The 27,171-nt window shown below is 42.7% G+C and overlaps 1 long non-coding RNA gene across 2 annotated transcripts in view; it reads left to right on the forward strand.

Annotated features, from left to right (window-relative positions):
• Positions 1-27,171, forward strand: part of LOC141740472 (uncharacterized) — a 45,142-nt gene that overhangs the window by 8,806 nt on the left and 9,165 nt on the right. Inside the window, exons 2-3 of one of the 2 annotated variants that reach the window (XR_012586050.1) lie at positions 20,846-20,898; positions 24,001-24,053. This is a non-coding gene — a long non-coding RNA (uncharacterized LOC141740472). Of the gene's footprint in view, positions 1-20,845; positions 20,899-23,480; positions 23,661-24,000; positions 24,054-27,171 lie in introns of those variants that run through there. The other variant, XR_012586051.1, reaches the window with a different exon arrangement.

The following is a 27,171-nucleotide window of genomic DNA, read 5'->3' on the forward strand; positions in this document are numbered from 1 at the left end:
CAGATGCCAGGCCCTAGAGAGATCCAGATGGCAAGCAGACCAGCAGACAACGCCTCTTCACTATTTCACTTCTCATCTTCCTCTCAAGTTAAAAACACATGAAAGATCTATTGAAAAGAACAGACAAGTCTTATTTACTTTTTAATAAGTAAATTTAGTTTACTTATTTAACAGAAGTTAATCCACTGTTCAAACAGCTGGAATAAATATGAATAAGCAACTTAGAGTCTAATTCTTTGCTTGCGTTCACCAGTCTTACACTGATGTATTATCTTGAACTTCAGAGGCGTTTTCCTGACTTGGGCAATGGGCATCAAGAATTGGCCATTTGTGCTTATTACTTCTGCCACCCATTGTCATCTGGAAACATCTTCCGCAGCTCTGGCCAGACAGTGCCTCCCCCAGAATTTCAGAGCGGGTGTAGGAGACTTAAATCTGTTCTCAGCTCGGTGTAGAGAGGAAGTGATACCTTAATGAGCAGGGCTGCACTGGAATAAAACTGCTGCGAGAGGAGTGTGTGTTAGATTTTTTTTTTTTTACAGATGAGGCACTGGTGCACTTTTTCCTGCCAACTATTTCCTTTTCACATAGCTTCTTCTACCTCTGGTCATAGATAAATACCTCGGTGGGAAAACTGTCTGCCTAAATCCTGTGATACCCCATTGACTTGAGTCGTGTCATCCTGGGGGGGAACTGTCCTGGTGACTGTGCAAGTGTTTCCAGGGTTGCCCATTCCCTTCCTTAAACCAGCAGGATCCCAGATTTCCACCCTGTCAGTATAACGAAGGACGCCTGTGACAGCCTGATGGATGCTCTGGGTCTGTTCCTTGTGAGCTCTGAATTCACAGCACCATGAAATACATCGTCTGATGAGAGGTGTTACCGGGCCATTGCTATTCCTTAAAAGTTCAATAGTTTCTGACAGTAAAATTGTGAGCCCTAGCAAAGAACTAAAAAATCTCCTGTCTGTCATCCTTACAACATACAAAAATGAAGCCCAGATTTTTGGGTTATTTTAGGGCACAGGGTGATGATGACTGTTTCAATGCACTTAGTGGTACATTTACATTGGTGATTTATGCAGCCTGACATTGACTTTAATTTAGCTCATGTTACAAGTAAAGTAATTCAGTCCTTAATGAAGTGTACTCCGTATGACATATTGAACATGGGATCTGACAATCAGTGGTTGAAACCCAGCCCAGGTTACATTTTCTTTTGTCATTGAAAGTGGGCTGTCAGTTCATAAACTTAAACCGAGGCATGCTGACCTATCACTCTCGCTGAAGTATGGCGCTGAAGACTGAGGGACCTGCATTAAAATCAACTCTTCCCATCCTTTGAAAGGAAAAGGAGGGATAGAACTTAAACATGAGCTGTGTTATATGGATGAGAACATTATAACATGCATATGTGTGTATACATACATATTTCCTTAGTTTTCTGCTGTGTGGGTATATAGAAAAAAAGCGTTGTTAATGAAAAGATTCACTCCCTGACCTGTGCAAACCTTTAGATTGTGTAGTACGAGTGAAAGAATTTGATATGCGCGTTCCTGCACAAATGGATCCAGCTCTGAAGTAGTACAAATTATGCTTACATCAGCTCTTACAGGGGTTCAGAATAGGGCTGCAGGGTAAGTGAGGGGAAGTGCAGCCCGGCTGGCTTCGGGACCGGTTCGGGGGGGGGGGCGGGGGGAGCTTTATGCGACTGCATTTCAAGGGAATTAACAGAGCAGCTCTGAACTGTAAATATGCAAATCTTTTTAACATTTGTGTTAAGAGATTTGTCCTTGTCTGCACAGGGAGAAGGAAGTAAAAGTTTTGAGTGATTCCAGGAGGCAACATTTAAAGATGAGAAAGGCTGCTGCAGCCCGGCTTGAGTCACAGCTGTGCTGTTTCTCAGCGCAAAAATGGACTTAAAGTAGTATGGCAAGGGCATTTTGTGTGCAAGGGTGGTTCAGACATCTGCATCGCCCTTTTCTTTCCTTCCTTGCTTTGCAAAGCTGTAAAAAGTTGCTTTTAGTATTGGAGTGTGGGATTTGAGGGGAAACAACAGAGTTAAGTGAGGGGCATCAGCTTCTGGGCCAGTTGAAAATGATATATTTTTCTCTTTTTAAAAAAAAAAAATAATAAAAGGGAGGAAAGGACAGATGTTACGTACCAGAGTGTTTTCTGGGAAGAGGAGGACAAATGAAAGGACAAGAATAAAAAGTAGTATGAGGGAGAACTTGTCAGTTGAAAGCACGTCTGTGCTGCAAGGGAGGAGTGTGGGAAAGATGTTAGCTTGGGTTAAAATAGCCCTGCGACCGGACAGCCTGGGTTTTAACTCTGCCTAACATGAAATTATCCCAAACTCCCCCACCAGCTTGAACTGGAGATGCTAATCTAAGTCAGCTGCCCCCCCTTGCCAAAGCTACCTTGATTTTATTGGTATTTTACCCCCATGCTAGCCTGCCTGCCTTACAAATTAAATAGTTTGCAGCAGAGAATATTTTGTACTAGAGAAAGACGGGATTGTGGGCATGGCAGCGGAAAGCAGCTTGTTTTAAATAGAGGGAGAGCAGAGGAATAAATCTGGCTTTTCACCAGCAAGGAGCCAATGATGGTAGCCCAAGTGGGGAACTGCAAGTCCAAGCTCGCCTGGTGCCCTGGTATGGCAGGTTCAGGTTTAGGGGCAGGGTCACTGATTAGAAAAAACAAAGGTGAATTTACTTACAATAGGAAGCTTGCTGCTCGTTTTTGTGCTTAGCCCAAGTAACTCTGGATTTTATTTTTTTTTGGGCGGTACTGAGCAGCCTGAGCGCTTCTTGGCTAGGAAGGGACTAGGGTCGGCACCAGGGAAAATAGGTAAAAATTATCAGCTTGGAAATACTCAAGGAAAAAGGAATTCTTTAAAAAAAAAATAAATAAAATTGAAAAATACAGTGAAGGATCCTCAACTTTCAGGATCTTTCAGAACTTATATAAATGCTTGTGTGTACCCATTTGATCTCTTGCCTTAGGATGTATTTAATGCAGTATATCTGATATCTTGCTGTTTTCATAACTCTGCCTAAGAAATCACAAAGAATAGCAGGATGCAGGGAGGGAGGACCCATGGGGGGATGCAGCCCCAAGATTATGACATTTTATTTTAACATTGGGCATGACACGGATCTAGTTTGCCTTTCCAAGGAAGCAAAATGCAGTATCATATATTGGTACTGAACTGGAGAACTAAGGTCTAATTGCTAATATTTGAATTATTTGTGCACTTCTAACCAAAGAGCTGATTGATCAAGGGAGGGATGTTTGACTTCTTGGTGGAGGACACGGTAATTAAGTAGAAACAAAATACTTCACAAAAAATAAAACAATCTCAGGAATAGACCACATAATCATAGGTTCCAGCTCAGCCCAACACTATACAATTTCATATTTGATTTATTATGTTTTAGCCTGGGAGCTTCAAAAGTTTCTAAGTTTGATAGGCAAACCCCAATGAGATTCTCCTGGCTCCTTTGAAAATGGCAGGAATTTTCTATTTACAGCATCACTAGTGATCAATGGAATTTTTGGGACTGTTCAAGAAATATTAAACAGGCTGAGTTTGCTCTTTATGAATTAGTCTGGTGTTTATTCAGCAGCTCATTTTTCATCGAAGCACGGTATTAAAATTTCACTTGTTTGTTATAGGGTTGTCAGAATGAAATCTATTTCCAAAAATATACATTTCCATCTTCTCGTACCCTTTTTTCCCCCCCCCCGCTGTAGCTAAGGTTATGTCAACACTCCCAATGTAAACCCCCTCATTTCAAAGATTAGTAATGATGGCATCATTGGTCCAGACTCGAGCACAGCAAAACCATAAAATAACCTCTCTAGGAGCACGTTTTTAAATTACTGCTTTCAATGCTTTTGCCTTTTGTGTTAAGCATCCTTCTGTACAGAAAGCAGTTGTGTTCAGTCTCTCTTGCAAAGTTACTGTTACAAGAAGGAAAGTGTGTAGGTCTTTTTATTGTCATTGCACCATTAAAGCATTTGCATCTGAAGTTTAAACGGGCTACCCTGCTAAGATTTAAAAATCAGCCCCTGCTCAAGCTCAGTAACTTCTTCCATAGCATTGTTTACCATGCATAACCATAGTAACATCACAAGGGTCCATGCCAGGGCTCTTGGATGGCGTACTCCTCCCACTTGTTGCCATCCTTTGGGTCCTCCTATAATATAAACATTTAAAACAAGAATACAGCCATATATTTGCTTAATCTGGAAATGTTTTGGCATCCCCCATGGAAAAATACAAGCCAAACCCTGGATGAGGCTTAGAAATGCCAGTGTGGTGCCGCAGAGTTCATCCTTCGCTCCTCCCTCCCTATCTGTCTTGTTTCCCATCATCAAATTGGGCTGAGCTGGAACAAGATGGAGGATGGCATTAGCTGTGTCCCCTTTTTGGTACCAGCAAAGTGGCTCAAAGAAGCTCTCAAAGCACTTCACAATGCACTAGTTGCACATTCAATTTTTTATTTTTTTTTGCGAGCTGAAGATCTCAAGGCTGGGCCATCCAGCCATGCTTTGGGGTTGCCTCCCATTATAGGTGGCAAAATTGATTCATAAAGCAGCTTGGTTTGGCTTACATGCAAGATTGCATCTTAACTTCCATGCTCAACAATAAAGCACCATTCTTCCCTGCCTGCCAGCAGTAACTTCTCCTTGGCCTATGATCTGAAGGAGGTCTTCTACAGGCAGAGTGCCTGGTGGTCCCATGCTCTGCAGGCGGACAACTGGTCAACTGGATTTTGTGCAAAAATGGATTCAAAGAGGCTGGGAGGGTGGCAGTAAATATGGCATGGTGACGAATAGGTCAATGATTTCTGATGTTTCTGTTGCCCTGATTACCGATAAGCTGGGGTCATACCCCCTAGCTCTTGTGTGCTAATGGTGAGGAACACTAGATGCTGGTACAGACCTGCCTTGACAAGACATCAGAGCTGACGCAGCAAACTTTGATGGACCTCATAACCAGGTCCACATATGGCACCACGTCTTCCCTCTGCAGCCCCCAGCGTAAAATAAGAGAATTGGCTGGTTAACAACTGTTTCACAAGTTGGTCTTAAAGGAAGAAGCAGGGGATGGTAGGGTGGCTGCTGGTGCCGTCAGCAAGTCTGGAAGAGGAGTGTGGTACAGAGAAAATGGCACTTTGTGCCAGAGGATGGCTAAGCCCACCAGGCAATCCTCATCTTCAATACATCTAATCAGTAGTAGTCAGAAAAATGATGGAAACTGCAGGTGAGGCTTCTGAAACACAAAACTTTCCTGGGAGTGAGGGAGCAGGAAATGGATATTTCAAGGTGAAATGGGAATGTGTAATCGTATGACTTTAAGCTGGTACTGCAGAAAATTAAACCTTGCTGAATACCTGGAGGCTCAGAGAAAAATAATCATAGGAGTTGGCAATTCTGTACCCGATTCACTTGTACGGGGCCTTTGGTTTACATTAAATTCCCTTTTAGATGACTTGGCTCTCTAATCTGAGGGAAGGCAGGGGAGGCAGAAGCAACAGCCTCTGAGATTTGCCACCAAGGAGCCAAGCAGGGTCAGACTCTGTGTAGCTCTATAGGCATCGGTCTGAGACCATCAGCTCGTACAAATGTGCTTCTGAATGCCAGTTTGAAAACCAATCTGGTTTTCAAACATTCCCCTTTGCTTTCCTTTCTTCCACTATTATTGTTTTAAGTCAAGGATGCCATTTCTAGATGTTCTTGACTGATGCGTACCCGGTGTTTTGAACACTGTGCCTGGAGTCTCTGTGATTTTTTTGCATGACAACAAGATTACATTTATACAATTAATTAATGTTTGCTTGACCACTTTTATCCAATTTCTTTCTCCAGCCCATAAAAGAGAACCTGACATAAATTTCTCTTTCAAAACAATTGACTTAGCAACTGCTGACCTTCTGTTCTGTCATTCCGAGGATTGATTGGATATTGTTGAATTGTTTCATTCTGCAGTAATTAAACATAAAATTAATTATGCTAGTAACCTATTATTTCTTTGAACCAAGGACTAAGTCATTTGTTTTTGCTTGGTTACTCTGCGGGTTCTGACATCAGACAGCAAAACCTTGCTGTTACAAACAAACTAAACAGTATAAAGGGAGCAATTTAATAACCAAAATATAATATAAAGACTTCTAATTTCCGTATGGCTGGCCTATTGCATTAGGTTAATATAATTTGATCTATAAATCTTCTAAACCTTATGATTTTGTAATTTAAACATTTCCTGGATGGCTAATCATGCAGGGAAAGAATAATAATAATAAAAAAAACCCCAATCTAAAACAAAACATGAGCCAAAAATATACCTTAAAAGTAGATTAAAGAGATTAGATAGGAGGAGCATTTGTAGAAGACTCGGTGAGCCCTAGTATGGCCGAATATTTCTGGAGCTTGCTGCTTATACAAGTCTGTCTGCATTCAGTCTGGTGCTGATGCAGAATTTCCTTTGTTATGATGAAAGCGCTGTTAGATATGTTTACATTGCTAGTATTTGGTGTAGAAAGGAACATCAGAATGACAAGTCGATATTATCAAAATGTGTGTGCTCACGGACACCAAAATAGTATTTTGTGGTTTTCATTAGCATGGGCCATATTAATTTAATTAACATGATTGAAAGTTATATCATAGCATGAGGCAGATACGGAGCCCTGCCTTATTACTCACCCATGGGCTATAAAACACTATGGCTGACAAAAGGGGTGCGTGTTTGTACGTGTGTGTGTGTTCCCAGTGACAAGTTCACCTATGCGCTTTGCCCTGAAGCATCACCCCGGGGATGGTGTGATGATAATCATGTAAAAGTCAGAATGGGGGGAAAAACAGAAACGGGCAACCATCCAGATCCATCAGAAAGTGGTCTTTTCCCAGGACGGAGGTCCCTGCAGATGATGGTTGTCCTCTTTCACGCTTACCAGCCCCTTCCTGGCATTCTGCCTCCAGAACTGGCATCACCCGGCAGACTTTACACTCCGTGTTGGAGCTCTGCAAACGGAAAACCTTTGGTGTTTGGGGCTACCAATGAGCCATGGAGGTGACTTTGAAGGTTTCAGCTTTACATCCTTGATGCCAGCTGCCACCAATGGGGCCACCAGTCAGGCTTTGCTGCCATGCAGAGGGAAGGACACCTGGGGAAATGTTCTTGTCTCCTGGCTGTTTTGGGCAGTTACCTGCTTTGTTTGTACCCAGAGCCAGCTCTGATGGAGCTCTTATAACATCTCCAGGTTGCTTTGTGTGTGTTTCTCTCTTTGTCTCTCTGTTTTTCACCTCGGAGTGGTTTTTGCTGGTAGCCACCTTTTCATGATGTTCAAATCTCTCTGGTGTAGAGCTAAACTCTTCTGCTGTGACAAGGCATATGTCAGAGACGTGGGAATGTTGAACGTAAATGACTTTTTAATTGTACAACTCCACATAGCCCGTTGCTGGAAGACGTGGTAGGCAAGAGAGCAATAGTTTACAGACCGAGCACCGATACCAATATATGAGTCCTTTGTTCTCATTCCTTGCCCTAAGGCAAATAATACACTCAGGCCTGTGGACATCAAGCCTAATTTGATATCACTTACCCCAGTGAAACTATATTGACTTTGGAGACACCGCTTTCCACTAATATAAATGAGATCTAACTAGCTCTTCAGGCCAGTAGCTATCACCACTTGGGTTAAGAGCGGCTCACAGCAGCAACAGCTGCCTGTTCATTATCAGCTGAGAAATGTCTGCTTTGTGGATATGTCTTTCAAGGCTCATTTTCCACCTTGGTGCGGAGGAATTTTGGCTCACAAGTTGTGTTTCAAGGGTCTTAGCATTTCTGTGGGAATGGTTTGATTAAAGTCCTGCCATAAGCTCATAGTTCAAGTGTGCAGTCTCATTGCCTGCAGGAGTAACGTGGAACTATTTCTGAAGGATTCAGAAATAAAACCCTAATAATCTGGGTTTTTTTCAAGACTTTGATCTATGCTTACTCTGTGTGAGGTCAGTCATCCCTATCCATACTAATGGGTCTTTGGTCCTCCCTGGGCTCTGTCAGCGCCCATCAGTCCCAGTCCCCGAGCTCCATCTGTGTGGGTGCACCTTGCTCTCTGCTTTTTAACCTTACAGCTTTATTTGCAGCCACCTCTTCAAGGTAGCATCAGAGATGATGTTACTCTGTAACTCCCCATTTGTGATTTTTCTGTGGAAAAGGCTGTCCTGGACTCTTTCTGTCTGCCTGCAAAGTCACTGCTGTAATTCAATAAATTAGATTCTCAAGCTTTATCCTTACTGAGAGAGAGTTGAAGGGGCCTTTTCTAGCACCCTTGGTGGACATAGGTATTCACGCTTTTTTCCTTAGAGACTCCGAGTATTTTTTTTTTAACCTGCTGTCTCCTGCAAGTAGGAAAGCTAGAAGCCTCTTGAGACGGTTTAAACAATTTGTTTTTTTGAGATGTGATAGGTGAGGAAAATATTCCGCAGCTTTTGTGCGTCTCCAGTCTCAAGAGCCATCTTTTATGCCTGGAAAACCTCTTACATGACCAAACTTTGCAGCATGGGGCTGTGATGGTCTACATGTTCTTTTCCCAAATACTGTAGCCCAGATAGTGGTTTTCTTGACATATTTGCAGCCTCTGGCCTTGGCGTCTTGAAGGGTGTGACCCTGGTGATCCCTTCTGCTCTACCTCAAGCAGTCAGCCCGGAAGGGTATACGGAAATGAATATTGTGCCCACCTGCCCTGCATGCTCTGTTCCACAACAGTCTGCTCCAGCTGCATGTAAACAGCTTAGCTATGAGTTATGCTTTCCAGCTGACTACTGCTGGTTATAAACCTTGAGTTATTTTTCATGGCCAGACCTTCTGAAGCTGCTCTTGGTGTCTTAGTTGATGATGGGAGGAAGAAAACATGTTAGAAGTTTCCTCACAGCCAGTCAGTTGCTGCTCCTTATGGAGCCCTTATGGCTTTTAGGATAAAAGTCGTGACTCTGCTGCTGACCTGGCCCTGATTAGAGGGGCTACTCTGGATTCTGTGGAGCTCTTCCAGGAAGCAAAGCTTGAACGAAGGCATGCACGTTGCTGAGGTCAGAAATGGAGGGGAACAGAGACCACAAACTGATTTTTGGCAAATATGGATCCAAGTAGGACTAGGTAATAGAGTATATTATTCAATTTGTGGACCTTTACAGCTAAACCTCAAATTAATTGATTGAAATCAGCAAGAAGAAAAGGAAAAAAGTCTACTGAAGTGAAAACTCCCGCTCGTTTTCCCCATTTTCCTGAGTTTTACATGGCAAACTTCTGCATCTTTGATTGGCCAATGCCTTATGGAGAACTTTGCCCATATCTTGTCTATCATAGAAAGAGTGGACCAGGACAGTGCATGGGGAAAGTGTTGCTGTTGTTTGACACTTCTGCTCTTCCCTGGCCACCCAATTCCGATTACTGCTGGCCAGGCAGACCTTTGATCTAACCCCCTTGGGACAGGGCAGTTAAAACTGACACTGGCTATGCAGTAGGAAAAGAAAGCAATAGGAGAGCAGGAATAATAGTAGGAGGAATGGTTGAAGAGCGAGTAAGTTGTGAGCTCTGTAACATTTCTAACAGAATTTGGGACTTGATTTTTTTTTTTTGTTGTTGTTAAGTGATAGCAGGAAAATACTGACCATGATGAGAGCTAAGTTTTATGTAAGAATGATGTCTACAGATATGCACTGTGGTCAAGCCACCTGGTACATAGACTTCTTCATTGTGCCAGGTTACCACAGTGCAATCCTCTTCAGATCACAGGTTTTGCTTTCTTAACTTTCTAGACCGGGTTTGCTTGCTGGTACTGGTGGGAGAGCGTGTTGCAGTTAACTTGGAGCCACTGTCTCTTCTAGCCTGACCTCTGGAGCATGCAGACAACTCAGCTGCTGCATCCCTCCTCGTGGTTCTCACGATGGAAAAGCTCATCTTGTGTTTTACCACACGTGTTTATGGAAGTGAAAATCTATGCCAGCTTGCGCTCTTCTTGCTTTGTATTTGGTTTCTCATTTGGAATGAAAACATGAGGAAGAAAAATTACTTGGACAGGCCTGCTTTGAGAACACAGCACCTGGGGTTTCCCTCTGATAATAGGCTGCCTGCAGAAAAAGTTAGCTCCAAATCAAACATTGATGTCAATGGCGCTCTATGGCGGACAAAGAGAGACCTCAGTGTTACCATGTGGCGTTGGTGTTTTCAGATTAAGACGAGGGGATTAAGGAATTTTACTCAGCAATTTGAGATGCTTTGTTAAGAATGGAGGAGATTTGAGCGGCTTTGTTCTCAAACCACATGTTAGTGAAAAAGCAAACAGGCACTTAATCCTGACAGACAGCAGAACTTGACGTTGGTTTGTCCCTGGAGAAGTGACCAGGAGTTCCTGGTGCCCGGCTCAAATGGTTGTTGCTTCCTCCTTTTAGGAGCCACATGCCAGTCCTCAAACACGGGGCTGTGCACTTCCGTGCACCGTGCCGAACCGCTCCAGCTCTCTGCAGGGGCCATGCGCTCCCCAAGAAGGGCTAGCGTTTAAAAACACGCACAAGGTGCCAAAATGGTTACTGATCGGGGCTAAAATATGTTCTAACTTAAGGTCATGCCTTTAGTCTTAAACAGGACCATGCCAAAAAGAAAAAAAAAAAAAGAGCTGATAATTTTCCTGTTTGGGACTTTGGCCGGTTTCCTGTAACAATAAAAAATATAGCAGTCGACATATAGACAGCTGAGTATATACATGCCTGTATACTGCCCTCTGACACAAACATTAATGTCTTATATAGATCTTTGAGGTTCTTTTAAACATCTAGTTACATTTTAAGGTCGTGTCCTCAGAGGTCATTGATGTAAGTGTATCTGTAGAAAGAAACAAACAGCTCATTGAATTTGGTTTCCCATTTTAACATACATCAGTTAAATTAAATACGCAATGTTATAATGTCTGGCAACAAACCCATTTTCTGATGTATAAAATTTGACTTTTCCCCTCTGTGTTTATGTCATAGCTAATACACAAAGATAAAGTGCATATACTATACTCTGCATATTTAGTGAACTTTGGCAAGTCACTAAGAGCCAGTACTCAAATCAAATTAGAACCACCGATTTATAAAACACCCTTCTAAACTAATCTTATTATATTAAAAAGGAATGCTAGGCTGATACAAAGCCAATCAATAACTCATGCTTCCCGCTGTGGAGCAAATATCAACGATCGCTTTCTAATCTTTGTGTTTTGCCACCATTTCAAACCTGTTGTGAAAAGCTGCCCCACTGTATTACTTAAATAAATGGTCTAAATGCACCCAAACAAGAATAATCTTGGTGCATGCTTATTTTCTCTGCAGGCACTGAGTATCTGGGGGGGGGGCTTAGTTTTGTAAAGGGATCTACTTTGGGTGATACAATTGATCTTCCAATTGGTTTATATTCCATTTGTAGCAGGCATTAACTTTTTTGGCATGACTCTGCAGTCACCTACTAACCTATATGCCCCAATTTCAATGAAAGGATTAGTTACATTGGGAAAGCAGACTTGGCCTTTGTTTTAAATGTTTATATTCTGAAAAGATCTCCCAGCTTCCTTCCAAAACTGCATTTGTTTGGGAATAGTCCGTAACCTGTGCAGGGCTGATTAAATGCTTTTTGCTCTTCAAAGTTTCCAGAGAGCAATAGGAAAAAAAAATCAGTTAAGTTTTAGGGGCTGGGAGGCTCAAATTAAAAAACAAAGCAAACATGACTCCCCCTTTTAAATTATCATATGGAAAATTAAATTGGCAATATATATATTTCATATATATATATCACTTCAAGAGTCTTACTGGTATCACTATTTATTCCGTGTAAACAGCATGGGAAACCTGGCAGTGGTGTAGTAGGTTCCAAATAAGAGAATAGCAATTTACTAATTCCCTTTTAAAGTCTAACAGAGAGTTCCTGAACACAGCTTTGGCACACTGCTTAATTCAGTTGCTCCATGCTTCTATGAAGGTTTATTGACTATATAAGGATCAAATAGGGGGTGAGCTGAAATCAGAAACACAGTATTCATTCATTTAACTCTGCTATAGTAGAGCAAATTCAGGGTGACTCAAGGGACACAATGTCTTGTAAAACATATGTACTTAATATAAGGGTCATAAAACTTATTAAATTAAAAGCTAGGTTAAAAATAGGAAGAAAATTTATGCTGCTGTCTGAAATAGCAATAATTTCCCTTTGGCCTTTCCCTTTCCTACTAATATGGGTTCCAGTTTTTTAAAAAAAATAGTCAACTGGCAAAATCTTCATTCTTCACAAGTGAATGCAAGTCAGTCCACCAGGTGAATTGTATGACTACTAATATAGCACAATAAATAGAGAAGGGGGGCTGCTGCCAGCTGGGAGGTTATAGTGCATCATTGTTGACCACACACGAGAACCTCTAGGCATCCGTTTACTATTTGGGAAGGAACAGTGGGTCACTCTTGGCCAACACAGCACAATGGAAAGCCTTTTTGGCCGTGAACTAAGGCTGACAAAGGCAAAAATTCCCTTTCATCACTCCACAAAGCTGCCCCATTGCTGGTGGGATGCTGGCCAGGACCCTCTTTCCCTGGCAATTCAGTCATGGGGGGTGTAAGAAGACCCTCTCGTGTGAATGTTGGTGGGTTACTTCAGCAAGTGCTGCAGGGGCCGTGAGACACCAAGAATCCCCTCCTGTCCTTGACAGACGTATCAGCAAAACCCAAGTGCTGGGATGAAGTCAATGTAATTATCCTGCAGTCCTGCAGAATTTAGCTCCTTCGATCAAGGCAACCATTTTCTATTAGAGATGCTGGGGGGGTGGGGTGAAAATGAAGTGTTGTGACCTGATTCCTCCTCTCTAACCTCTAAGGAATCAAGGTGATGCCGGGCCATCCTTGACTCATGACACTACCCAGACCATTCCTAGCCAAGAGCCCCTGTAATGTTTGCTCAGTGGCATAAGATGTTAAGGAAGGACGTGAAAAGCTTGTGTGTGCTGGAATTCAGTGCTTTTTTTTGGTCCCTTATGGTCTCTCAAACCACCACCATCATGGTTTTTCTGCTGTTTTCTGAACTAAAAAGAAATAAATCCCAGAATGCTGAAATTGTTTACGTCTTAGTGATCGCTTTTTCTGTCTTGACCAAGGTGAGCTTGTTCTTCCCCCATGCCCACCTTTTCTGTTGCAGTTCCCAATCCCCTCTTGCCTTGCTGTTTGAGTGGACGCTCCTTGGGACAAAAGCCTCCCTTTTTGGGGTGTTTTTGCACTATGGGATAACACAAGCAGCCTTGATCCTATCCCCCGTCTGCTATGAACATATATATATTTTTTTTTTTGCATGCTGTTTAAACAGTTCTGCGCCCAAATCTGTCACCCGTGACCTCATTAAGTTGCATTTAATCACATGGGGATGCCCATCAGGCCTAACCCCATCATTTCCTGAGGAATTTTCCCCTGATTTACTTAATAGCTCTCAAGTGCTAAGCGGGAGACCTCCGGGTGCTGTTCCCTGTGCATGTTGGGTTACTGGCATTTATACTGTGTTTTAAATAAACAGTGTTTTGCAGGCATGCTTGTTTTGAAAAATAAACTTCTTTGCAGAAGGAGCTCGTTCACATCAGAGCCAGATTGGTAGCGATTTGGTTTTCCCCAGCAGATGGGAAGAGGTCAGGCTTTTTTTTTTTTTTGGAAAAAAAAAATAATTCACCCTTCCCCGAATAACAGCTAGAATTTCACACCCCCCAGGGAGAAGAAAAGCCTGAAGCCAACCTGGCTTTTCATGGAGGCGCTTTAGGAGAGGAGGGTATGGTAGCGCACCTGTAACATGGTCCTGGGATGCCTCAAAGGGGGTCCATCCCGTACTTACCATGATCTCCAGTGCTAGGGAGCATGGCTTTGTCTCTTCCTCACCCCTGTCTTCTGCAGAAGATGTGTTGGCCCACCACCTTCATCTACACACTGTGAGGCTTTCTGAGTGGTAAAGGCACTGCCCTTTTCCACCAGCCAGCCCAGTTGCCTACTCCACTGCCCATGGAAAGGTTTAATTTCTGGGATGGGAACCGTGAAAAGGTGCGGGAGGTTTCTGTCCTCTTGGGTAAGGGTCTTCTGTGTGATTCAATACCTTTTTCTCCCTGAATTGAGGTTGTTTTTAGAAAGGCAAAGGTAGGAAGGCTAGTTGTGTGTGTCCTTTGCATCTTTCTAGGACTCTCCTTTCTGTGTGGTTGTCATAAATTATTAGATGCTGGTAGTAATGAGGTCCCATTGACTGCAAGCCCTGTGATGGGCTAACCAAGGGCAGACGTGGGCACTGTCTTGCACATTATCCTACCTTCCTCTGAGAGAGCTCAGCTTGATCTCCAGCCTCCAAACAGCACCTTGTCCTGACATTTTCAGGAGTATGCATTTTAGAGCTGTCCTTTCAGTCCTGCTGATGGCATCACAACATGTTCACCTGCATCGCGTTCAGTGCTGTTTCTTTCTCATTTCTCCGTTACGAAGCTGGGCCACTGTGATGGAGGATGGAAGTGCTCCCCTATCCACCACATGGCTGTCCCTTCTAAAACCATGGACATGATTTATTCAGTGGGTGAGAAGAAACAACATCCAGTTATTTAATTCTCTTTGGTTGTTCTCAGTAGCCGGCATCACCTAAAATTGCTACTGAAGTCACGTGTGCCCCTGCGGTACCTTGGGAGCAGGTTTGTAATGGTGGTCCTGGTGAAGCCAGGTGGGTGGTGTGGGTACTTTCATGTCTGTTAGATCAGAGGTGGTGTGTCAAAATGAGGTGTTCAAACTTCTGAAAATATGGTCCTTTGAGAGCCCTGGGGCTGGGCTACAATGCGAATTGTTTGTCCGTGGGAAGGGTCACCAATTAATTAGCAGTTTTATTTAACAAAAAAAATAAAAAAATTAAACTGGCAGCCCTTCTGAAATTTAAGCACATTGTTCATGGTGTAATTATAGATGAAATATTAGAGAAGTGGACTAATTACACACAATGCACTTGAGCCCAATTAAAATAGCATCTGCAGTGAACATAGGGGTATTCTCTTTCGCTAATAAGAAATACTTTCTTAACAACAGAAAATAAAATAGCTAAATTGGATATGCAGTTGAGATTATAAATATCCTATTAGCATATAAAATGAGGATTAACCTTATTTAATCACTGCTTGCTTGATCATCAAAAGTCATGTTTCACCTCTATAATGTAGCTGTATCCTCTCTGAAAAAAAAAAAGAAAAGCAGCATATTAATAAATTTAGCTAATTAGGTGCTTTTTCTCATCTGCTCAACGGAGCTGGTGGAGCTAACTGGCTGCCCCTAACTGCTTGGCTCTTCCTCATCTTACGTGAAGTTTAAGCTTATTTCCAGGCGAGACCTACTGGTGAAGATGTAGGGGCTTATCGTATAGATTTGTATATGGGGTCCTGGCCTGTGTGGCTTGGTGGGAGCAATCCTATCAAAGGGGACTTTGAGTTGTGAAGCTGATGGGGAAGGAGAAAAGGACTCAAATTATGGATTTTTATCCTCTGCAAAGTAACGCTCTGCCTAAACATCCCCATGTGAAGGTCCGTGCTAATTTCAGCTTGGTGACTCGGGTAGGGGGGGCCCTGGGTGTGTTTGGTTTACCGTGGGTCTGTCACTGCCGGCGTCCCCGAAAGCCAGCTGGCGCTGGGAGGATGCCGTGCTCCCGGCGCGGCGGGGAGAGGTGCTACCCGCCAGCTGGCGACCTGGCTGCGCGAAAGCCGGCCAAGGGGCCGGAGCGGCGAATGAAATGGTCTGACCTCCAGCCTTGTCCGTAAATATGCAGCTGGCCTGGTATGCACAAAAGGAGAGCAGCTCTGAGCAAGGAGAGGGCTTCGAATTGATTATTTTGGAATGTTTGTGGCCAAGCCCTGTAGGAAATGAGCCCTGCCTGCCGCATTCGAAGAGTGCTCGGCAGGTCTCAGAGCTGGTCTTATTTACAGAGTTGTTTTGGCTCCAGCTCCATCGCACTGCCCCTCCGCCGGGTCTCTGCATGGCTGAAAACAGAGAAAAAGCAACAGTGGGTCAGGAACAATCCGATGAAATGCGTGCATGGTTTAATCTAAACCCACCCAGCTCCGCTCCCTGCTTGTGTCCCATTTCCATTAGCGTCCGTGTGAGTTTTCCTGGCATGAGGGCCGGTGGCTGATAGCTTGCAGAAGCTGTTTTAAAATGTGCCTGTTGAAGGATTCCCAGAGGGAAGCGTTGAGCAATACCATCCTCGCTGGGCAGAAGCGGGGCCCCGCAGCACTGAGGGCTGGTAGCTGTAATGTGGGCACTTGGCTCCTTGCCTTAAGGTGAACGTTACCCTCTGCAGCTTGCTTCAACGTTGCCCCAGCCCAGGGACCACTTCGAGCTTTGCTTTGGCTGTGTATGTTCAGCTCTGGTCCAGGTGGGGACCTTGCTATCAAAAAAAACCCCCATAACCCACCCCAGCCTCTCAAAATACTTGATACTGCAACGCTTAAAATGAGTAAAGTGGTTGTCTCAGCCCTAGCAATTGTGCAAATGGGGATGGAGGCATAGAAAATCCCACATTTATTTGCAGCTCCTCTTTGTGAATTGCTCCCACCAAGCTACACCCTGATTCATCAGCTGGCCCCTGTCCTGACCCTGGGCAGAAGTGTGAATTTCCCCCTCGCTTCCACAAGCGCTAGTCAAGTGCACCAAGGGATGGTGGTTTTATTTATCGTATTCAAGGAGCCACAAATGGACGTTTCGCAACAAACTGCGCTCAGCCTGTGATTTACAGTAATGGGGAAGAGCGCTCTGCTGGCATGGCCCTGGTGTTGCCAAGTCTTGTGATGGCTGCAATGATTTTTCCTTACTGCCACAGCGCCCGGAGCAAAGTGTTCATAAGCGTTTCAGCTCTTTTTTTTGTTGGTAGTGGCAGTGGAGGGCTTTGTTTTCTTGTATTAAGAGCAGCTTTCCATCCCTTAGGGCAGAACAAAAGAGCTTGGAAGCATGTTCTCAGTGTCCCCACAAAGACTCAAAAGGCAGTAGGATTTTTTTTTTTCTTTTAAAGGAACCCCAATTTGTTTTCCCACAATTGGTTTAAGTCACTCTGGCGTGAGTTCATTTCCTTTCTTGCCTGATTCATGGGTGCTGGAGATGGGCAGGAGCACCAGAAGCAGCAGCAGCAGCAGCGACCTCCCTGCAGCTCCTGCTGAGTTCCGCAGGGCAGGAGGCGGGGGTAGGTTAGATAGACCTCACCTACCAAATTAGCTCTGCAGAGGGGTTTAGGCTGATGCAGTAGACATACACCTTTTGTCTCTCTTGTTCCCATCTTTAAATCTCATTTACTACTTACGTTTTTAGGATTTCATTTCAATTTTTCTCTTACCTGGTAGAACAGGGTTAAGGGAACCAAAGTGTGAATGGAGCTTGAAATATTAAAATCAAGCTCACGGTCCTAGTTCAGTTCTTTTTGAAACTCCCAGCAACTCCTGGCAGTGGCACGGGCCACCTTCTCATTTGTGGCCTGCCACTTTCCCCCCTCCGTTGCTTTTGGTCCCAGAAATCACATTCAACTAAGCCCTTCGGAGAAACATGGGAGGTAAATTGAAAGCGACTGGGAATAAAATAGACTTTGCCACATCGGGGGATTTGAGGTGTTGTACTGTCAGGGAGGGCTGTGGGTGAAGTGACTGAATCCAGAAACATATGGAGAATGGAAAGGTCTGCGGGTGATCATAACATCAAAAACATGAAGTAAAGTCAGCTGCCCATGGTAGAAATGCAAGTTCAGGGACTCCGCTGCAAAGAAACGAAGGGAAATACAAAAGGGAATGCGAAACATTTTTCTGGCTTTCATGGCTATTCATAGCGCGAGAAATCTCTCTTCGGGCTCTGGTTTTAAATTGTTTATGTTTTATTTCACTGCTGCTATACTCTTAAATCATGGTAATATTCCTGAGCGTAGAAAAGATAACTTGAGGGACTCTCATTTCAGTGACAGGAGAGTTAAATGCTGCTTTCAGTGTAGCTGCGGCCAAAATCCTTCCTTTTTGCCCCCCATCCTGAGTATCGATGCATTAGGCAAACTTAACATTAATAAAAGCTTCTTGCATCGTCAAGTGGGCCAAAGATTTAAACGAAAATGAAGCTGGCAGTTGACTTTTATCCACTTACATCCAATTAAGAGGAGCTCTCGGCTCCTCACAAGTCATTATTCCCTGCAAAGAGAGAACGTTTGGAAAATAAAAAAAAAAAGTCGCCGGGTGCCACAAAAATGTTAGGTTTGGGTCCAACCTCCCAACAAATGTCAGCCTTCCCCTTCAAAGAGATTATTCATCTTGCTTCCCACTTAGCCATCAAAAATGAAGTGGCCAGGTTTCCAGAAGCGCTCGGCAACTGGCAGCTCCCTTCGAGATCCTTTCTCCTGCGTGCTCAGACCCCGGAGCAAGAGGAGCTGCTGCCCTTTCTCTGCTTTACTTGGGAGGGAGTTGGGGGGGAAACTGTGGCCACTTCATTAAGATGCCTAAATCAGGCTTGGAGTCGTTCGCGAGCCTGGCTGTGGCCACCCTAGTTGGTGGTCACTTCTGATCATCCCCTCCAATTCTTCTAGGGAAGTTTACACGGCAATTTGGCTTCGCCTTGGAGTTGCTACACGATGGGCAAAGGGGCCCGTTGTGACACAGGGTTGTTTTTACGGGGGGAAAAGCAGGAGCCGAGATGCTTTGGTGGTGGAGGGGGGAGGAATAGGTCTTTTCCGAGATCAAAGGGGTGGAGAGGGGGGGATTGACTTTCGGCAAGAGGAGAGCAGGGCTCATCTCGCTGCCTCCGCGCTGTAATTCATGACTTGTTTTTGAGACCCATCATACGATTTCTTCCCTAACGGGGAGGGGGGGAAAAGGCTTGGTTAAATTGTAAATGAGTATTACTTCAAGCGCTCCGAGGAAATATGTTCTTTCCCCATAGAGCCCATACATTATTTCCATGTAGTTACAGGGCCTCACATTTCCTGGAACTATCATCCAGACCTTAATTCTCCTCACACGACATCCCTTTAAAATTGTGAAGCTCTCTTAATCAACCTTTGTATCAGCGGCAAATTTGCAGTATGACCTAATTTGAAAGATGTCTCAAAGTGCTGACTCAAAGGGTTGGTGAATAAAGGCCAGTCATTGCCACTGTGACACTAATGCGATGCAAAACAAAATCGAGTTGCATCAGCTGAACGTTAGTTTGCAAAAAATATTAGTGATTGAAGCCGCTCGCCGGTCATCTTTTATTTATACTTACAAGATTTATACTTTTTGGTGTTTGAAACAGCTCTAAAACCAACTTCTGGAGGAGAGGCACGATGAGACTCTTTAATGGTGAAAAATCCCGGTCGGATCTATACATCTAAGCTGCATCATTTGCACTTCATAATCCCCTCTCTTTTATAGAGCAGGAGGCAGACACATTATTTTAGAACTTTTATTAAAATATTTATACAGCAACAGATGAAAATTCTCATCCTAATATGTCACTTTGCATTTTTCGGTTACGTTCCAAGTCTTTATCTTTTTTCCTTCTCTAATTGAAATGCAGCCGATACTCCTTCATTCTCTGGATAAGTAACTGTCTTAAAACGACTAGCAATTACTTTGAGACTCAAAGAAATAAAAAGGAAAGAGGGGATTTGGGCCAGAAAGTTTATGGGGGGGAAAAAAGTCCCTTAAAAAGCAAAAAACCAAAGTCCAAACCCCACCGTAGTTTTACTTGACTTCTCCAAAAAGAAAAAGTGAGTATAAATTATTGAGGTTTTTGCTAGGATTTTATGGGGGCATCGTTTCAATTATTTTTTTTTTTCTTTAGCTTCTCTTTTCCATGCTTTCTTAAGGAAACTTATTTGAGCTAGAACAACCTGGCTAGAGAGGAGCAGAGTGCGTTTCTTAGTCGATTTGCCAAATATTGGCTGCTAATTAACACTCGGAAGAGTTACTTAAGAATCAGGGGTCTAGGGATGAACCAACTCAGCAGGAACTATTTTTCCCTGTGCTTTTTTTTTTAATTTTTAAATTGAAATGTCAATAATGCAAATCGTCTAATACGTGCTGATAAAACATCTATGACTTCGCACTGAAGGGGCTGAAAACCAGACACACGCACGCACACACGGAGCAAGGGAGACAGGCCATTAATTTAAAATTTAGAGGACCAATAAGTTTTTGATAGCAATGGGTTACTGCGCTAATGATTATTTAACTCGCTTCATGTTGGGTTAAGTTTGTATGGCTATGTAAAGTGTAACGCCTTATTGAAGTGTGAGAATGAGACTTTTGCCTCTGAAATGTTATATTCAAAGCAGGGGCCGGGGGGGGAATGAGCAAGATTATACAAAGCAGTTACTATACGATAGCGCACTTCAAGCGGTTGTGAAGCAGAAGCTGCTACAGTTAAAGTAGTAAATTTTGCTACTGCAGGAAAAAAAACCCCAACCATACACAAAACCAAACTACTTCTACATTTCCCCTCGGTTCCTTCTTAGCTCGTTATTTTAGCATGGCTGTATTTATTGACGGTTGCAAGCGCAGAGAGGGGAGCGTGGCTGGATGTTTTACCTTGCTGGTTATTCTCCTAATTTTTCTCATCCTTTTTCTTGGTTTTAATTTGTTAATTTTAATTTTTTTTTTATTTTATTATTTATATATTAATTTATTCTTGAGGTGTGTATTTCTACAATAAGATACTGTGGGGTTTAGGGTTTGTTTCTGTCTTTTGAGCTTGAAGGGACAGCTGTACCTATTATTCAATAAAATACTGATCATCTTTTTTTTCTTTTTTTCAAGTAAAAGGCAGCACCGCTTCTAAGTAAGGAAAACAAGCCAAAAAAAAAAAAAAGGTAAGAATAGCAATAAATGTTTGATTCCCTGTAAATGATTTGCAGACCTTTTTCTTACTCCATCGTTCTTCAAGTACAGTACTGGTGTGGAGGTTTCTTTTATTTATTTCATCTTTCTAGAGGGGTTGCACTTGCTAAACTCTCCGTTTCAGGTTGTTAGTGCTTTATGTGGCAGATTCCTTAGCGGCAGTGTGTAAGTGCTGCCATTTGTGAATATTTTGTGTCCTTCAGCCCTCCTAAGAAGGTGTAGGTAGGAATACTCTAAACCTGGTAATAGTTGCCTGTGGGGAGAGGTTGGCAAAGTAATGGCTAATGATCTGGAAGCTAGTTGGAATTTAGAGACAAATACTAAACATAATCTATATCTATATATATATAAAAAAAAGTATTTTTTTTCTTCTAAAAAAGAAGCAAAAAAAATGCAATGAAAATTTATGACCTGAACATTCCTTCAGGGTCAAGCAATTTATCAAATTCTCTCACTTTCTGGTTTCAATTACACAGCTATTGTGGAAGGAACTTATTTTAGCAGGTTCATTTGCCTCAGTAGGGAATACAGGACTTTGGCCTAATGCTTCACCTTTAGTGCAGGCCATTTGAGCCTTAGAACAAATACCAATCATCACTCTTTGGGAAAAAAAAAAAAAAAAAAAAATCTGCATCGGCGTGGCCTATTGGAATGGGGTTTCTGTCAAGGTAAACGGTTGTCGGCAATGACTGTGGTAGAGTGGCGATAAATCCCATTTTATTGCTGAAAAATTCCAGCTTCTCTCCATGCCTGACAGCTCCCCACATTCTCGTACCCATTTGGGCAATTTCTGCACTATGTCCATCTGGTTCTTATTACCTCTCAACCTGCCAGTGTCTGATCCAGAAAAAGTGCAGGTCAAAAACAGGGGAAAGAAACCAAGGTGATGGACAAAACAGAGAGTGATTGAGAGACCGAGCCGCGCTCCCCATTCCTCCCTCCCCAGCCAAAAAAAAATAGGTTTGCAGGGGGATAAACAAATTTAAGGGAGGTTACTAGCTTAATTATGAAGTTGCCAGCGATGTCCTTACAATAGAAACTTAAATAGGTAATAATCCACATGATTCTGGATGTGGATCCACAATGCCACTGAATATTTGATGTTTGCCCAGGACACTAGGGACACCTGCCTAAACAAAACCTTTCAGAAGTGGGAAAAGTCAAGATTCTAAACCCTCGGTTATCGAAATCTTGTTGTGCCCATTCCTTTGGCTTTCAGGAGGGTGAGATTTGCTTCCAAAGGATCGCTCTGTGCAAATCAATGCAGGAGGTCAGCCAAAGTACAATTAAAATGGCATTTGAAAAAAATAAAAATAAATAATTAAAAAAGTTAGGCTAGCTCCATGTGATAGAAAAATGATAGTAGAAAGAAAAATCTTCATTTCCATGCAAGTTTTTTGCATGCTGCTGAATCCAGACCTACTTTAGGAAGTTCGCTTTCTTCTCAAAAACCCCTATAATAAGTAGAGGGAATGTTTGGCCATTTTTTTTAATTTAAAACCCAAGCAAATTATCCTGGGACAACTGAACTTTTATTGAGTCAAAACAAAAAAAACCACGGCAGCACTTCTCTTTCCCTCTTGTCCCAGTAAAAACTGTATTGCATGGTATTTGTCAAGGACCCACCAGTGCTATCGGGAGACATGTCCCAATCCACCAACCCAGCCTCCCCCTTCAAGGGAACCCAGTGAGTTTAGTTGCAATTCCTGGTTTTATTGTACCTGGAACACCTCATATTCCACCCAAAATGCTGCTTGCTGTATCTTTTTCCCCAGTAGGTCACTCCTTTGGACCTATGGTCTTGTGTTAGCCTTGCACAGCCTCTTCCCCCTGTTTCCTGAAGATGCAGGGGAAACTAAACCAAATTTTTCGGAGCTGTCTCCCATCCCAAAGGTTTGACTGAATTCCCAACAGCAGGAAATTTGGAGTGTGCCCTACAGGCTGCTTTTGGAGATCCTTGGTGAGCAGGGCTCTTGAGCATCCCACATTGGGTGTCTCATAGACGGTAGGACATGCTGGTAGGTGTAATGGTCTGATCTAGCACCGAAAGGCTGGAAATTGTGATTGTGGTTTTACGTTAGGAATTACATCCCCATGGCTTGTAGGAACCTCTTGGCACCCAGAAGCTGGAACTGGGGCTCCAGCAGTGAAACAGCAAACGGGGGTACGGTTTCCAGGGGAGCTGCAGGAACTTGTTGGCATTGAACAAGGAGATAGGAGAGAAGCTGAGTAGGAAGCGAAAGGTGGGGAGAGTTCAAGTTCTAACCCCAGAATGGGTGACCTAAAAATGCCACGTGTAAAACACAACATCCACCTGTCCTCGCGGCTTCTCCTCCGCTGTTGGTGCGTCCATTTAAAATAAGAATTTGGGGCGGGGGGTTGTCTTGATGGGGATGTCTTCCTCGTTGTTAGCTTTTGGTGTCAGTAATGGCACTGAGAAAAACTGAGTGCTTATGGTTAGTATTTGTTTGCAGTTTTCATGTATTATAGAATTACATTTTTTGAGTATTATTTTTCTTACGAATTGTTCTTTATTCATTGCGGGGGGAGGGCCACTATGCAGACATGCCGAGCTCCGCAAGCGCAGTTTGAGGTGCCTACGAAAGCCCTTGCTGGATGAGCGGCTCTCAACCCATTCGATTTGCTTGTGAGGCCATGGAAAACAAAAGAGGCTGACGACAGGGGAAGCCCCAACTTTGACAATAAAAATATGTCAGCATGAAAATGGTTAATGGTGAGTATTATAGCTTCAAAAGAGCCCATTGGCTACCCCTAAAGGATGCCCTGCAATTGTTAAACTCATCAGATGCAACTACCCCTCCTCAGCTAGCCCTTACATTTGTCTGGCTAACAGTAAAAAAAATACTATAATAAATCGGTAACATATGTTGCCAGACAAGAATAAGTGATATAAATAAAGAGTCAAGAGACATAGCCCCTCAAGAACAATGTGTAAAGATTTAAACTTTCAATGTATTAGTTAAGCTAGGAACATTTTAGGAGTAACTTGAAAGTGGTGTGCTGTTTGTTTATATCATTCCTTCTTTTTTTTTTTTTTTTTTTCTTCTCTTCAGATTGCATTTTAAATCAAAATGTTCTCCATGACTGACTGCTTTGCAGCACTAGGGTAAGTCCCATTTTTCCACAGCTTAAACAGAAATATGCCTAAGAAATCTATGCCGGAAAGGCATTTTGTTGGGTTTTCTTTTAGGAAATAAACACGATGTTGTTGGGAAGACAAGCCTCTTTTTTTTTTTTTTTTTTTTTTTTCTCCTTCTTCTTCTTTTATTTTTTAATCCAAATATATGAAATTGTTCATTTGCAAACAGAGCTTCTATCAGGAAAGCCAATTCTTCGTGAAGGTGACAAGACTCCAAACTTGTAATAAATTATCAGCAGCAGCATTAAAAAAGAAAAACCAAAATATGCTTTGAGACTTGACTGGATATTTTATTTATCTTTTTCTTTTATTGAGACATCCTTTGAAAAATGGCATAAAATAAATAGTTTTACAAAGCAACAATATAATCAATCTCTAAATGAGAAGATAAATCAAGGATTTCATTAACTGCTGGTAGCCAGTTTAAATTGTAGTCTTGTCCATAATGTCTATCTATCTATGTATGTCCAAGTTATATTAAAAACCTTTAAATGGCTTTGTAATATCAGCTACATCTAGCTATTATAATAATTAATGATACTGTTTTATAAATCAATATATGTATTCTTGATAAATTCATATCCAGTTAATGGTGTAATTTAAATAAAAAATTAATGTAATAAAGGACATACTGGAATAGGCAGGAAATCTTTAAAGGTTAAGAGGCAAATTTGTCTAAATTCTTTTCTTTGTACCTATTTTTTGAGAAAGCCTCCATTGCAATTCAGCTGATAGCAGGCTGGCTCTTCGGATCGCACTCTCGCCATTAGTTTTTTATTAACAGCACCGGGTGAGTTTTTGCAGCCGAAGGAAAAGGGGGAAAGCTCCTGCGGCGCAATGAACGCTTTCCTCCCTGGTTTCTCATCCTGCTGCAAAACTGCAAACAAACACACAAACAACAAAAAAAATCACTCCAGCGTTTGGCCAGAAAGAGAAATGGTAAAAATGCTCTTTTTTTTTTTTTTTCTGCCCCCCCACCCTTCCCTATTGATTCCATATTTTTATTATTACAAGGATATTTTGCTTATTCTATACAGTGTCATAGAAAAAAAAGGTAAAACATGAGTATTTTGTTCCAGGCACGAAGTGTATTCAGAGGAGTGTGGAAACCCTGCAGACGTTCAGTGTAATAAAAAGCTGTTCTTTATCTGTTGTTTTAAATACAGTTAATCCCGTTTATTCAGCAAACACATCTAAGAGCAACTTGGAGGGGGAAAAAAAAAAAGAAGGAAAAGCTGGAAATTGCCTTTTTATATTTGCAGTGGTGAGAAACCATGGCTCTGTTCCTTTGCTTTTATTTATAGTCAGTAACCGCAAAATGTATCTCTAACAATAACAGGGGATTTTGATAGGCAATATTAATTGTTCTTCCCCTAACTTTTGATCTTAAATGTTTCAAACAAAAGCCCGCTGCCTGTTTATATACCAAATTTGTTTGAAGAATATCTTTTCGAAATGATGCAAAACATGACGCTTTGTCATCCGTACTGACATGGTACAGAAATGTCATTTTAATCCGTCGAGAGGTTTATTTATTTTTTTTACTTTTTTTTTTTACTTTTTTTTTCCCCCTGAACATTGCTCTGCCTTATTTAGAGCAGCAGTGATCTGTGCAGTTTCTTTGGACGCCGATGGGTATTTCGAACCCCTTACGCCGAGGGGAGGGAGGGAGAAAAAGGAATTTGCTGCCAGTCGCTGCAGCGATCCGGCTCCGTCAGCCATCGCTTATTTGCTAAAAGTTTACGTTTCAAATGAGCTTGAAATTTAAAGGTGGGTTGTCTGGAGGCTGGGGCTGCGTTTAGGAACGGAGGGAGAAAATAGAGGGAGGACGATTACCCTCGCCCCTTAAAGCCCTACCGGAGTCTTGGTAATATAGCCATTTAAAACGTGGTTTATTTTTTGATGCAGCTCTAGGAACGGGAGATACGCAGCCGTTCCTAGGAGGCTTAATTTAGGCTTTATAGGAAAAACATCAAATGGCAGCTTACAGTAACATGCCGAAATACATTACACGTTTTAAATATCTTCATTTGGAAACGTGCGTTATTTCCTCCACACACACCCCCCTCCCGGGATCAGCAACGCGCCTCTCCCCAGACAAAGCAAGGACAAGCCTCATCCTTAAAAATTATCTGCCTTACAGATCACATTCCCAGGCATGTTCCCCGCTTTTTATTACCGCGGATAACCTCTTAATGCTATCACAATTTTATACTTGTTAAGTGGACATCTTCCGTATATTTAACTGCAAACAAAGTGACTTCATTTCGGGGGGTGGGAGGAAGGAGAAAAGCTTTGGAATGATTAGAAACATAAGTTTCTATCTTCTGTCACACCAGCCTATCAATTATTCAAAACCCTACTAAATTTAGATGTCTGTTCCTAAAACGTTGTTTGCACTCGTTCCCTGGGAAGATGGAGGCGGCTGATAATTTGGCTAAATTATGCGTTTGAGCCCGATGGTTACAAATGAAAGACTCGAATTTGGCAGATTTATTCGCCGCTCATGAAAATTTCTCAATGGCGATGCTTCGGACCGACTCCTTTGGGGAGCAAATCAAGGGGTGAGGCGGCGCCCGCAGGTATTTACGTGGACCAAACCGTGTCCTCACAGCTAATAAAATGATGCATCTGTGACAGGGCAGGGGGTTTTCCCCAGTGGATAGGGACCGGCTACGGGGGGCGAGGGGCCTAAAGCCAGCCCCCGTGGTGCTTTGTGCCCCAGGTAGTCATTACCTGAGTGTAAAGACTAATAAAAGGGAAATTATTGCTATTATAAGCTGAGCTGTGAAGGATGCGGGGCGGATGACGTCGGATCGGGCAGGGCATAATGTTCTCGCTCCAAACCCCGTGCTTGGAGCATCCCTGATGCTGCTGGGACAGGGTATAAAATATCCCCCTTTCCCAGCGGTGTCAGGGTGTGATTGGCAGCTAATGGCCACCGCACATGGTCGTTCTCCCGTGGACACCAGTGGCAGCACGGGAGGGGGGAGTTCTTGTAATTTTTTAAAATTTTAAAATTTTTTTAAAATAGATAGGCTCTGACAAATAATGCCACCTCTTTGCAAAACCTCATTAGTAGTGG

Source organism: Larus michahellis, chromosome 3 (assembly GCF_964199755.1).
Source record: "Larus michahellis chromosome 3, bLarMic1.1, whole genome shotgun sequence".
Classification (NCBI taxonomy): domain Eukaryota; kingdom Metazoa; phylum Chordata; class Aves; order Charadriiformes; family Laridae; genus Larus; species Larus michahellis.